This window comes from Falco peregrinus, chromosome 14, assembly GCF_023634155.1.
Source record: "Falco peregrinus isolate bFalPer1 chromosome 14, bFalPer1.pri, whole genome shotgun sequence".
NCBI classification, from domain to species: Eukaryota; Metazoa; Chordata; class Aves; order Falconiformes; family Falconidae; genus Falco; species Falco peregrinus.
The window spans coordinates 1,324,461-1,336,564 of record NC_073734.1 but is presented as its reverse complement, the minus strand read 5'-3'; the positions used below and the strand labels follow the sequence as shown (position 1 = coordinate 1,336,564).

The 12,104-nt window shown below is 49.0% G+C and overlaps 1 pseudogene; it reads left to right on the top strand.

Annotated features, from left to right (window-relative positions):
- LOC129785694 (hydrocephalus-inducing protein homolog) overlaps positions 1 to 12,104 on the top strand; it is a 67,215-nt pseudogene that overhangs the window by 16,535 nt on the left and 38,576 nt on the right.

Genomic DNA, 12,104 nt, shown 5'->3' with positions numbered 1-12,104 from the left:
CGCGGGAGAGACCGTTTTCCTCCTCATGTCAGGGGATTAATTTCCCTGCGTTAGAGGCTGTGACCAAGGCTGCATCATTATTAACGACAGGGGAAGTTTTTAGTTTAATGTCATTGCATTCTTTTGAATGACTCCCGTAATGATTGTTCAGCATCACAAACACTTAAACCTGTGCTTTGGACATTAATGCGTGATGTTTCCTGTCCTGGAGAGCTTAATGTGTAGATACGAGACGCAGTATTTAAGAGTTATGGCATAGGTGGTAGGAGTGCCAGCCTTACAGACTTACATTCAGGACTGTTTTAGTCTCTTCCTATTTAGTGGAGAACTGAAGCAGCTTTAGTGTGTGCTTAACTTTTGCTGAGTACGGATGTAGTGTTGTGTTAAAGCCAACATCAATATCACATAATAGTTTTGTGTGCCGCTATGTGTAAGCATGCGTGCACGTGAGAGGGGGAGGAGGCTTAGTGGAGTAGAAGGGAAAGAGAGATCAAAGTTTGTGGACCATCAGCTGGCCTCTGTGTCCTTCATTCTCTCTCTGCACAACTGAGACTTCTTAGTTGCTGCAACTTCTGTCTTCTGGCCTGGGCGAATTCAAGGCTCTTGCCCCTTTGCAAGGCAGCCGCAGGCGCCACAGTTTCCTAGTCCAATGCGCTGCTCGTATCACTTCTCTCTGCCTCCTTTCTCAAAATTCCCTTGGCATCAAGTGTAACCTACCAGCTTTCACCTTCAGTGCATTTTTCAGCCCATCTCCAATGCTAACCTTTCCTCTCGGTCAGTACTGCGAGCTCTGCTCTTGCAGCGGGTCACTTCATAAGGACATTCCTTGCCTCTTACAACTTTATCTAAGGACTTGTATGGTGTATTTTACTCCACGGCAGAGCTCTCAAATGAATCCACGGGGCCAATTCAGCATCCTTCTGCTGTTGCTTGTTCAGAACTCTCCCTTGCCGTGGTATCTACCAGAAAACATGGACACGTTTTGACTCCTCTTTTGTAAAGGGTGTGTGTGTGTGTGTGTGTGTGGGAACCCTGACACCAAAGCACTCCCCATTATGCAGCTTGGCTCTGTGCCTGTCCTCCCCCTGCATGCCCATACCCAGCTGTTCACTGCATAGTGTAGTAATAAAAAAAATAACAATAGTATAAATATAAAAAGTCTTTTCCTGCCGTTCTCATTGTTAAGGCTGGTTAGTGAGTTTCTTCTCCACGGCATTCACGGAGATAAATGTCATTCCAGTACATTTCAGTTGAAAATGGTGCCTGGAAGCAGATCTCAGTGCAGCACTGCCTTTTCCTGACGTTACACTGTGCTGTGCTGTGCTATGGGTTAGAGAGGATCTGTCTGAGAAGGTCCATTTAGGAATGTCCCATCAAGCTCTGGAAGCTCAGGAAATGATCCTACATGGCACAGTGCCAGGAGCCGCCTTGCATCCCTCCCTGCAGTACCCATTATACTACATGGAGGTGTGGGGCTGGAGAGTTACCATGGGATGTACAGGGATGTGACAACAGAGCCTACGTGCAGGGAAAGAGGGAAAGAGAGAGCTTGTGAGATGCTGGCTCTGTGCAGGATTTTTTCAGTATGGAGATGGAGTCTTGGATGCTTTGACCTAACAGACTGTGTTTACTGGAGTGGTTACAGTGCTCGACTTTGGCTTTTATACCATTACCAAAAAATTACGTATGCCAAGATTAAGTGATCTTTGGGGTTTTTTTCCTGCAATAGGTCTTAGTTGACAGAGGGGGCAACTCAATCACCAGTAATTTTACTGTCGGTCTTGGGGTTGGAGGCAGCTTTTAATGAAATCAATTCTCACAAACTCAGATGATTTTATAATGCAAATTAAGGCACCAGAGGAGTAAAGGGGTTTTGGTTGTAGAAGAGAAACATACCACGGGACGAAGTATGTTGCAGCCTCGTTGCACGCTGCACTGACTAAACGTATGGTTCCAGGAGGAAAGGCAGCGCGGTAGTCGGGAAAGCCTGAGCCACAGAACTGTCAGCGTTGTTCACTTGTCAGTTGGTTGCTAAATTGTCAGGAGTATTTTGCCCGTGGTATCCTCATGGGATTTAACTTTTGCCCAGCTTGGGGAGCTGATGCCTGGTGAAAGCAAGCAAGATGTAAACGCCAAGACAGATCACAATGAAATTGCTTACTAATCTGGTGTTGTTCCCTTTCTGAAGGGCAATTACGGGCAAGATCTCAGCAGGTTCTGCTGGGAAGGTCTCCCTCAGATTGGTGCGGCTAGATGAGTTTATACAAGCTGGGGATTGCAAGGCACCGTTGGGAGATCTGGACCTGTGAAAGTTTAGATGTTGTACATCAAAGCAAACGTACAAATGGACGTAGTTGAAAAGCATGTCAGAAGAAGAGCTATTAATAAACCTCCAAACCTTATCTTTCCTGTTTTGTCAGGAGCAGTAGTTATTCATTACAAGGGTAGATCTAACAGGACAAGAATTACCGTAAAGAACAGCTCACAATTAATGGCTAAAAGGCCAAAGTTTAGCCTGCCAGCTTCATCTGTTGGCAGTGGTTTTCATGTGGCTATTAGTGTGTCAGGGACGTTTCCTTAGCATCTCTTATCTGTAGGCTGCAGGGAACAGCTTAGTGATGTGGACTGAAGTTCAGAGTTCAGGTGAAGCACGGACCTTACATCCCTCTGGGTCTTGGAGAAGCAGGTCTACGTGAGGGATACCAAGCTCCTGCTACATCAGGAACCAAGTTGTCCTGTGGGTACAGCGTGGGGTGGGAGGCAGGAGGTGCGGTGTCTGACTTGTGCTCTGTTTCTCAGTCCTGAGAATGAGTCCTGACCTCGGTGGGATCCTCTTCTCTGGTAATTTGAAGATGTGAAGGTATCTACTTTCTCAGGCATCCCCTGAAGTCATCCTCAGGAGTGTCATTCCCATCCCAGCTATCTGAGGGCAGGGGTATGCAGACATGGGGATGGAGTAGGAAGGGCATGGGATGGGAGGTAGTGCTGAAGTGTGGCCCTTAACCGGCAGCTTTTCTGTTCTGGCAATGTTTCTGGTAAAAACAACAAACTAAAAGAGGTGGGGGGGAATTTTTCTGTGCCTTTCCCACAGCAGGCAGTGATCCCCGCCAAGCACCAGCAGAGCCCTGCCCAGTATAACCAGGCACAACCCCCAGCACAGGTGCAGGGCCATGTAGAGCAGCCCGGTTCTGAGGCTGGCGGCGCCTTGGCTTTCCTCCTCCCTCTCAAAAGCCTCAGGTCCAGCACGTGAACATTGCGGGCCCAATGCTTCCCCATTAGTCACTGGCGATGTTCTTGCTAGTCGTGATGGGAGCAGGTCAGGCCCCCAATTGCATCAGTGTCTCCTTAATGAGCAGGAACTCCAGCAGTTTCATCAGCTGTCACTGCTTCCATGAGCGAAGCGAAGCTTGCGCATGGCTCCATTTTTTCTCATTATTTCTGTGGGCTGCACTCCCCAATCACTGTAAAACTCTGCAGAAAATATTTTTAAGGTGACAAATTGACCACCAGCAAAGCACTAAATCCAATAACTTTTGCTTTCTAAGTGAGGCTGTACAAGAGCCACAAAGCCCAGCTGCTGTTATGCAGAAACACGTTGCATCTGACTTTTCCCTGAGCATTAAAGGACTGAATTATGTGTCTGTCAGCTGAGAGCTGTTTACCTGGCGACAAATCATAATTGCTCTTGTTAAATCTAAAGTACACCGGCACATTTTCATACTATTTCCCACACATTGCACAGAATTTCTCTAGTAGGCCAAGCAAACAGTTACCAAGCCTGGATTACAACCCAGAGCCCCAGACTGCATTGCTTGTGAATACGCAGAAAACCTCCTGTTGAAGGTGCCTTGATATGCTCCTGCTAGCGGTGCTTCATTTAGCTAGAGATTTAATTGTTCAGGCTGTAAATGGGATACTCCTTTTGTGTCTTGTTTTCTTGTTTCTGTATCACTCTAACCTGCCTTTGCACTCGTACAGATTTTTCTTTGCTTAGAACAGCTTTCATTGAAATGCTGATAAAATGTGCCCTTTCTGAGGCAAAACCAGGATGCTTTCAAGGTAAAAAAAAAAAAAAAAAGAAAGATAGATTAATTCTGCCATTAAAGTCTAATTATTCTCCGGTCATTCAAGAATAAACTTCTGTTCTCCCTGTCTGATTTCCAGGCTGTAATCTCACTGGGGCAGGTATTGCCTTGACATTTGCATCTCTTGAGGTTTATAGGTGGCAGGAAAAGACGGATTCCTGAGGAACTCAGTGTCAAGTTGTGCATGCAAATAACTCTTGCCATCTCCGTGCCCTTCAAAAACCCTCCTCCGATCGTATCGCTAGCAGTCAGACTCTTGAGCCTTGCTGCAGAAAACTGGATGCAGGGTATGGGGGAGACGAGGTCATTTTATCGCTTAGGATCTTCTGAGGGCTGGAGCTCTTCAGGAGTTGGGTCGGTGGCTCAGTTCCTGGCCCTGTATGTTCTCTTTTTCTGCTGCTGACTGTGGTTTCTTGGCCCCTTGCTAATACAGGTGAGCTGGAGTGAGCTGGACGGCAGAAGGAACGTAGTCCCCAAAGGTCCCACAATAATCCTGATGTGCCTCTCCGTGTTGCAGCCCTTTCTCTGTTGATCCCTCTGCTGGGACTCTTGGGATTGGCGATGCCATGCAAGTAACGGTGGACTTCCACCCAGAGAAGACTGGTGATTATTCCAGGCCCCTGACAGTTCACTATGACACAGGTAAGGTCTGGGCACTGCATGGTGCCCAGTCTCTGCGTCCTTCAAAACAGAGACCTTTCAAAGCAGAAAAATGTTAAGCTTGCTTTGCAGACTACTTCTAAAACCTTTTCTTTCAAAACCTCTGTATGTTTCGGTGCTTAAGTGAGCAGGTAAGGGGCAAAGGCTGCGTGTGCCCTCGTTCTGTGTGGCTGTGTGCCGGTCTCTCCCTGGGGGATGCTGGTGTCGGCTGGGTGCTCTCCACCCAGCACCCCCCATGACTGCCATCTGCCATCATTCCCTGTTGTCCCGGTCACCTTAATTGCCTCTCCAGGTGTATCTCCCCTGTCCCGGCTTTGCCTCAAAGAAAAGTGACAAATAGTTGGTGTTTAGGGGGCTTTTAAAGTGCATCCCCTCAAGCAGGAATGAGGTTTTTTGGAATCGGGTTTTGCTGGGAGTTGCTGAGTCGGAGGCGGGAGGAACCTTGATTCTCCGTTACGGTGTGCATATGCACGTGTGAAGCTTCATTCCTTGGCGGTGCTATGTTTGAAGCGCGACGTGGGAATGCGTGCCTCTGTCAGACTCGCTCCAATGCCGCTGTCTCTTACACATCTGTCCCCTGCACTGCTTCTACGTTGTTTTGCCGCAGAGCCTTGTTCTTTCTTTTTGCCTTCTCCCACAGCTCACGACATCAGGACTAATGCAGCCAGGACTTGAGGGCTCTTGGGATTTGGCAGGAAGAGCTCGCTGCCTCCCGAGATAGGTGTAACATTTATATTAGGCTAGGAGAAGCTGAGGTCAGGCCACAGAAACACCATCAGCTTTACGCTTCACTGAAGAGTAAGCGGGGAATATCTTTAGGAAAAGGCGCCATGTTAGAATGCTTCTGTCGGCCTTGGCTCAGCAGGGGTATGTTGTGGTGCCGAACGAGGCGCTTCCTCAGTTGCGTGAAGGCACTTGGCGTGTGTTTCCTCTCGCCTGAGAGGGAGGTTTGGTTTGTCCCTGTTCCTCAGCGTTGGTCCTTGGAAGTGTGGTGTCCTAACCGAGGGGATACTGTGTGCTGCTTTAGCCCGGCAAAGAGCATTTTAGTTGTCTTGGGTTTGTGGAAGTTACAAATGCTCCTGTATCTTCCAAACACTTATGTAGCCTCACGACTTATTTCAGCTTTGTCTAATGTTTTCCAGTTATTGACATATTCACGGAGAATGGTTGATGCTCACTCAGAGGAGCTTATTGTTTTGGGTAACAGTTTCTAGGACGGGTGACTGAAATATCAGCTAGGGAAGCACAAAAACGTGCCTTATTTGTATGCCTATACAGAATCTATAGGATAAAATTCAGAGGGCTAGAATTTCTCTGGGGCAGATGAGCAGTGACAGTGGAGATTAGGGCCGTAGGGTTTATACTTTGTGACGGAACAGAGTGAGCGAATAATTAGGGCCAGGATCTTCGTGGCTTGCTTTGAAAAACCTGAGAGTCTTGTTCTTACTGAAACAGCTGGTTCCCCCATAGTCAATCTTTGCAAAAGTCATTTGTGTGGGTAGGCCACGGGGATAAACTCTCTGCTGGCTCCGAGATGGGTGTTTTCCCAGGAACACGTGCAGCTCCCTGGGAGATGAACCCAGGATTTCATTCCTGCCTGCCAGTACAATGTTGCAGTTATTTTGAAATAAACTACGAATTGCGAAGGAGAGCAAGGGGATAATGAAGGGATTATCTCTCTAGCTTTGAAGCGTACAGGTAAGTGAAAGGCTGCTGAGATGAATTGCTAAAGTGAAGCAGAAACGTGTAATCAATCAGTCTTTTGAGGTGTGGTGCAGAGTTTATTGCAGGAGTAGTGCAGAGCACCAGACAGCGTTCCCTGACCTCGCGTGGCGAGCCCTGGCTAATGTGTCCGGCACCACGGCAGGCTCCCTGTGACGCGCGTACAGAAAGCAGCCGGGTTGCTCTTTCAGAGCCACCAACAGAGTGTTTATTAAGAAACAGAAGTGCTAAGAGCAAAACAGCAGTTTAAGGTGTTGGGAGGCGTTTCCCTCGCTTGGCTGTGTATCAGTACTGACTTGCTCGCAGGCAGCAGTCGTTCTCAATGGATCACACCCTTCTTAGGGTGACTTACGCAGGATCAGGTGAACGTTGCTTAAATTTCTGCTGAAGCTGGGTCAGATCTGTCCCTAGCATTGCTTAAGCAAGCATGGAGCTCTTCCATGTGAACAAGTCACAATTTTTCCCTTAGCGTATGATTTGGTTGATTTAAATTGTGTGTCTTTTGGGCTGGTTAGGAGCACAGGTACTGTCCCCTGGATAGACTGTGTGTGTGGTGGCGGTTCTGTTGCTACAAATTTATGGATGAGTGTGGAGAAAATGTTTGCTGCTATGAGCGTAATGATTTACAATGAAAACTTGTCCTTCAGTGCTTTACATGCCTAAACTCCTCCTTTTCGCCTGTGTACATGTGTCTGGGTGTGAAAAATCCCAGCTCGTACTGAAATGAGGGTGACTTGGGATGTTCTGGGCTCCAGCATATCCCTGTCCAGCACCTTAACATCAGATTATGGTACTTGAAAGGGTTTCTGAAACCTGCGTGCGAAGCACTCGTACAGCTTTGGAAAAGGTTTCAATACCACTGAAAGTCCTGTCGGTCACTTGGCCTTTCCCAGATGACGTTCAGCCCACCCTGTGTGGACCGTGTGGATGTGGGAAAATAAGTTTATGGAGGTAAGTCCTAGTCTCAACCAATCCAGTATTCATAAAGTTTCGATATTCTTTCAGCTGTCAAGTCCTGCTCAAGTGAGATGATGCCCAAGCTGCTTGCCCTGAGTGCTGCTGATTGTACACCAAACCCAGTTTGCTGCAGTAACAACATTTATTGCAACCTGGCAGCGTAGCACCAGCTTGGTGTGGGAAGGTGAGCTTTGCTCAGGGACACGTGGCTGAGGAGATGCATGACGGGTTCCCAGAGGTGTGCCAGAGGTGCAAAGCAAATCCACCAGTCCAATGCCATCCAAAACAATAACGTCTACGGCAGGTGCTCCATGCAGGTGAAGAAGGCTGCCAGAGACAGGAGGTGCCGGCGAGATGCTTGGAGTTGTGGAAGGAGAATTGCTTCTCTACTCAGAGCTCCCTAAATGCTGACTCACATTAGGCTCCTGTCTCCAACGAGTACTAGTATAGTATGATGGGTGGTCTTCAAGGTGTAGGACCAGATCCTGTGCCTGTATGTGGGTGCCTCCAGTGCCCACTGGCCCTTGTGGCAAGGCGCTACAACACGCTTCTAGCCCAGGGGATCTGTGGTGCGGTATTGAAATTCCTCTGTGCAGTTTTTCCCCATCGGTTGCTGCATCCCTTGGCATCTCTTTGTCAGCACAGAAAACTTCAGTAATTAGCAAAGCACCACTGAGCTTGTGCGTGGCCGACGGACGCTATGTATTGAGATGCTTTTATTGCTGTCAGTAATAAAAGTAGTGATGCGGATGGCTCTCTTTCAGTAGCTCTGTGAGTCTAATGCAGAAGCAAAAGCCTGGGGCAGGATCTCACCCTCTTTGAGGGGGGAGATCAGAACCCATACCCATAGGAGTATTTTAGGAGACAGCACACCCAAGAGGAGGCAGCCCTCAAGCAGAACTGCCTATTCCATTACTCTTCTGTCTCCCCTTGGTTCAGAGCCCCAAAAAGCGGTTTCCCCAGAAGAGAGGTAACGTGTGTGGCTCAGGAGTAGTTCTCGGTGGTTTTAGTCCTGCTGGAAGCCTCCAGCCTTGTGCTAAAAGCCTGCTGAGGAACCGTCTAGGTGTTTGGCAGATGAATACCCTGTTTTCCCTCAACTTCCCACACAGCTTGCAGGAGGGCTGACAGCTGCTGAGCAGGAGCTGTGCTAAAGCAAATCTTGGCTTGTTTGCTGTGGATGGCAGACCCAGGCTCAGAGCATCCTTTGTGGTTCTGCACACCCAGGGCACAGATGGGAGAGTTCAGCCTCGGCTCCTCAATTGCTTACTTCAAGGGCAGGTAGAAAGTGCGAGCAGGGTCTGATTCTGGCTCCGTGGTTGTTAATCAGAGTGAGTTTTCCTGCGCTGGCTCAGTTCCTGTCCCCGTAGGAAGTGGGTGAAGTCATGTCTCCCCTCCTGAGCCCTGGGCAGCAAAACTTGCTCTGTGCCAGATTCAGGTTATTCCTATATGGCAGGAGGGAGCAGCTAAATAGGCTTCTTCAGTGCAGCACGCTGGGAGCTGGATGTGGAGCAGAGCTTGCCTTGCCCTGGGTCAGGGAGGGGTCTGGCTGCCTTGTTCCCCCGCCGCTGAGCTTTGCTGCCTGGCCCTGGAAGCAGGGGGTCCCCAGCACCGTTTCCTCCCCATTGCTGCTTGCTAGGCGTGGGGCAAATGCCAGCAGCCTCGTAGAATCATAGAATGATGGAGGTTGGAAAAGACCTTGAAGATGACCAAGTCCAACTTAACCCCGGATTGCCAAGCCCACCACTAAACTGTGTCCCGAAGCACCACATCTGTGTGTTTGTCAAACGCGTCAGGGGTGGTGATTCCAGCCTGCAGCGTGGAGAAGCAAGCCCTGCCGGAGCCGTCTCCTCCCTGGCAGGCTCCCGCCAGCCCCCCAGTCCCGAAGGCTGGCCAGCAGCTGCTGCTTAGGCTGCCCGCACTCAGGGGGCTGCTGCAGGGGGGTTTGGTACTGAGCACCGGAGAGCTACTGGGATGTGTGGTTTGGGTTGGTCAGTAAGCGTGATGAGCTGGCCTCAGATCTTCCCCTTCCTCTAAGCCAGCACCAACACTTGCACGATAGACAAGATCTCCTTAGGGCAACGTAAGCATAAAAAATAATAACAAAAGAATTTCTTGGGTAGATCTGGAAGAACTGGCTGGGGATCACTGTATTTAGTGCGGCAGCAATGCTCAGGGTGGCAGGGGATGTCAGAAGAGGATCTGGGTCTTCTGCCCTACGCAGGATGGCCTGAGCCACTGCCCTGAGGTGCCTCTGCCCTTCTCGGCCTAACCACAGGCAGCTTCTCTGTGCTGCAGCAGCCTCTGGAGCTGTGAATGATAACCGCCAGCTTGAGAAAGCACCGAGGTTTCATCACAAATGGGGGAAAATGAGGCATGAGATCACAGGAAAAATCAAGGCATATGAAACACGATTAATTAGGGAGCTGATGTGGAGCTCTTCAGTCACCTGTGGCACGACAGAGAGTTTGGTGTGGTGTGTTAGAGCCATTTGGGTTTGGTGAAGATGACGGTAACTACAGAACCGGGTGTGCTCGGCTGGCAGCAGGGCAAGCACAGCCTGTGCATCTCGGCCGCGGTGGGAAACTGTGGTAGGGGCTGCATCGCGTTGCAAATGGGCCGAGGGGAATTGTCAGGGGCGTTGCTGACTGCTCAGCTCCTGCACAGATCAGCATGGGGTTCCCAGCCGGGAATGTCGGTGTGTTGGGGTGCTGAATCCCTTTCTTCAGCTGAAATTGATGCTGGGCTTAGCTGAATCAGCTTACGTTGGTAAATGAGGCCACCTCTGCAAGGGCTTGGCGGTGTGTTAGTGGCCACTGTACACACGCAGGAAGCTCATTAAATCCCAGCCCTACGTGTTTGTTGATGTTTGAGGCTGAACGAGTAACGGCAGCACGGATGTGCCATCACCTCTGGGCATCTCAGCTACTCGCAAGAGTAAAACATTACCTTGCTGTGATATTAGTCTGTGGTTTTGTGCAGACTTTGGAGAAGACAACCACCTCTGCATGCCTCTCTTCTCCTTCCTTTAAGAACCCCCTTTCTACCGAAGGTCTTGTCATCTTGCCAGGCTGGCACTACCATCAGTAGCTTCCAGGAACTTGTTTGAAAACAAAATGAAAATCCTATTGACTTAGCCTCTAGATCAAGCCTTTTTCTTTGTCTTTTCTCTCTGCAAACCCACGGATGGATGTGGATAGGCAGCAGGGTTTAGCTGAGGTTCAGCCCTTGCTGTGTTGCGTTTCACGTTCCTGAGATCACTCAGGTTGCTGAGCCCTCGCGGTTTGTGCCGACTCCAGCCGGAGCGGAGGAGGCTCAGGACTTGCCTGAGCAAACCCTCTGCCTCGCTGCATCTTGACCTGAGCTGTGCCTGTGTCGTGCAGGGTACCAGGGTGGGAATGCCAAAACCATTTCTGGTTTTAACCTTGGTCTGGTGTGAGCGTTCACAGCGGCTCTGATGTCGCAGTGTGTTCGGTTCCTATCGAGCTAAATTCACGGCAACAGCCCCATAGCTTCTGGTGGCCACCGCTGTGTGCCACTGCTGGTCAGGTCTGTAGCTCTTCATCGCCGCGCAATTCTCCGATCCTTCAACACCAGGCAGGCTGGTAGTGGCTTCTTACCAGTGCTGGGAGGTGGGGAAACCTTCTGCTTCCCTAAGCAGCAGCCTCTCTTGGCTCCAAAGCTTTACTGTAGTGCGTGAACTGATGTAATTATTTCCGTTTGTGTTTAGTGCTAGCAGATGCAGACAAACTTGTTTTGTTTGGTGATTTTTAAAGATCTTGTTTCCTGTGTTATCCTAAGGTGTAAGCCAGGCTCTGACGCCGTGGTTATTACAAGAGGCTGCTCCAGCTTTTCCTTGGACTGCCAGGCATTTAAGAACTTTGCAAAGGGATTTTCCTTTCTGCTTGCCTCAGGTCGTGGGTGCATGTTGTGCTTTTCTTCCTTCACTTGTGAGAATTCCCAGCAGGATTGGCTAGTTTCTGTTGGACTTTTATGTTCTTGTACGTCTGCTTCAAAGCGAGTGCAGGGTGGCATATACTGTAGGCAAAAAAAGGTGTAAATAGGAGTTGATGCAATTATATGTTGACTTTGCATCTTAATCGTAGCAGTGCTGCAACGGACTGAGGATTGGTAACTAATACGTTATACAAATAATTGGTTATATAGGCTTTTATGGTTCAAATCAATTAGATTGATGGGTGAGTATAATTGCTCTCCAAAGTGTTCCTTTATGTCAGATCAGCTAACAGTTAACAACTGTTTCCTGTCTTTGTTCCCCTTTTCCACAACTGCCTGTAACAATGATTTTTCTTTATATATACTGTTTTAGATAAGGTTGTTAAATTTCTTGCAAACAGAGTATGGCCTTCGCCCCTCTCTAGGGCCTTCTGTTTCAAAGCCGATGGTCTGTCGCTTTGAGGGTAGAAGAAGAGGAATTAAGTTTGTGCTTCATTTGCTTGATCGTTTTTTTTTTTTGTTAGTCATGGCTTTATATCTCCCAAACTATGTAACACCCCTTCTGACAACAATGCTGCTAAAGCAACCCGTGGCGTTGACTGCATGAGCACGGCTTGGGGGTGGGTGCTCGGAGGGTTATTTGGAGTTAAAAGTCTCCTTTTGGCTCTTTTGTTCATCCCCAGAAGCAGACTTCCATGTGACGCCGCCTATCCCGTTCTTAGCCTG